Below are 2,500 nucleotides of genomic sequence, written 5' to 3'. Positions count from 1 at the left end.
ACACACCGTGACACACTGTCCATTGTCATCCATGCTTTTCTTAACACACACCGTGACACACTGTTCATTCTCATCAGACTCTTCTTGCAGTGGTCACAATTTGCTGGTTTTTCAAGTAGTTCATCTTTACTAGAGCATCTATGACCCAGGTCACGTAAAGGAAATGCGTGTGTGTGTGTGTGTGTGTGTGTGTGTGTGTGTGTGTGTGTGTGTGTGTGTGTGTGTGTGTGTGTGTGTGTGTGTGTGTGTGTGTGTTTGTGTGCGTGTGTGTGTGTGTGCGTGCGTGTGTGTGTGTGTTTATTCAGCTCTGTGTCAGAGGGCAGACCATAGCAAAATATAGCCTAAGGGCTCCGAGTTTTCTCTCTCTCTTTCTCTATCTCTCTCGATTCCTTTCTTCCTCACTCCCTCCTCCTCCTTTTCCTGTGCGTCCATCTGTTGCTTGTTCTCTCTGTACCAGCTACACATGCGACGAGGTGCAGTAATGCAACACGATACCTTATTTACACACACACACTTACGTATGACTGCATTATCAGATACATGCATGCATTCAGAAGTTTTCATTAGTTAATACAAGCAGCACTGGGGACAGATATTGCCTTTCTATGTATGGTATCTATGTTGGCCCTAATTAGCTAATATTTGTGTATGTTGTGAAATCTTTTTGCACTGACGTCTGATGAGTTTAAAATGACATTTGCTTTTGTAGTCTTTCTTAAAAGGCGCGGACATTTTGAAAGTGATAAATAATACTATACCTCTAAAGGTCAAAAGGCATTCAGTCGTGTCCTCAGTGACTCTCTGCCTCTCCTTTGAGCATGTACCTATAAGGGAAAAGGGCAGGGGTGTCATATATCATGGAAACACTAAAAGGACGAGTAGTTTGTGAAATAAAGAACATGTTACCATGACACTGGTTGCACTTAATATCATGTTAAATCGAATTGCATTTTGACATCGAGATGAGAATATTTTAAAGCAAAGCAGGTGGGAGACCATGTGTTGTCATATTACCTTCTTGTGGTCAAAGGGAGGAACAAGAACTGAACCAGAGCTGGTGACGTTGGACGGGTGTGACATCAGACTTTCACCTTACGCACACACTCACACACATATACACGCACATGCAGATATAAACACATATGCACTCCACATCAGAAGTTTTACAATATGAAAGTCCAAAGCACACAATATATGGATGTAGTTCAAACTAAATTGTAAACAGAATTTCTCTCTCTCCCTCCCTTCCTCTCCTTTAGGCAAAGTGAGCTCATGTAAACACCATTTCTCCCACCTGTCCATCAAATGGCCAACAACAAGCCTCCACCTGCTCAGGTGAGCTCCCTGCCTCAGCCCCAGGAGACAGGGGAGGGGTGGGGGAGATACAGCCCTGCATCCCCCTCTTCCCCTCTCTCCTGTGGCCCAGGGTTCAGTCCCCTCCACCCTGCCGGTCTGCCCTTCATGATGCCCTCTGCCTCTGTCTTTTAGAAGGCAGTAAGTAAGTCCTGTGTGAAAGAGTATGAGAAACAGAGATAAAGGAGAGTGTGGCCAGAGAGGGGGGGATGGGGGGGGAGAGAGAGAGAGAGAGAGAGAGGGAGAGAGAGAGAGGGAGAAAGAGAGGGGGGAGATAGAGAGAGAAAGAGGGAGAGAGAGAGTGCTTTTCACTGAAGTGGTAGAGGAGGTCAGTCCAGGTGTCTATGTGTGGTTGTGTGGAGATAATTTGATATATTGTGTTTTTCCGCTTAGCTGCTTTCCCTGATGAAGACAAGTTTCTTTCTATACAAGTGCAGAAAGGTGCAGAGGGAGGAGAGGGGGTTGTTTACAGCATAAAGGAATCTGAGTAGAACCTGGAGGAGGGATATCTGCACACACAATACACACTTTAGAATACTGTGTGTGTGTGTGTGTGTGTGTGTGTGTGTGTGTGTGTGTGTGTGTGTGTGTGTGTGTGTGTGTGTGTGTGTGTGTGTGTGTGTGTGTGTGTGTGTGTGTCGGTGTGTCGGTGTGTGTGTGTGTGTGTCAGTGTGTTTCTGTGTGTGTGTCAGTGTGTTTGTGTGTGTGTGTGTGTGTGTGTGTGTGTGTGTGTGAGAGAGAGAGATAGAGAGGGAGAGAGTGAGACAGATATACGGAAACACAGATTGCAAGATAGAAACCTGTATTTTAAGGTCAACATACTGTAATATAAGCTTTTTAGACAATACTTATCACTAGATACAAGAAGAATCAATCATCTCACTCTCTCTCTCTCACACACACACACACACACACACACACATACACGCATACGTACACACCAGATGGTCAGCAAGGTGATCCCAATGTTGAATCAGTGATCAGGCCTCATCATGTCTTTCATTACTATTCCTCTCACTCCTCTCTCTCTCTCTCTCAGTCTCTCTACATCATTCTCCATCTCTCTCTCTCTCAGTCTCTCTACATCCTCCTCTTCTCCTCCATGTTTCACTGCTGAAGCACATGTTTGCCTGGCTTCTGCATTACT

Source organism: Sprattus sprattus (assembly GCF_963457725.1).
Source record: "Sprattus sprattus genome assembly, chromosome: 16".
NCBI lineage: Eukaryota > Metazoa > Chordata > Actinopteri > Clupeiformes > Clupeidae > Sprattus > Sprattus sprattus.
Note: the sequence above shows the minus strand (reverse complement) of the source record.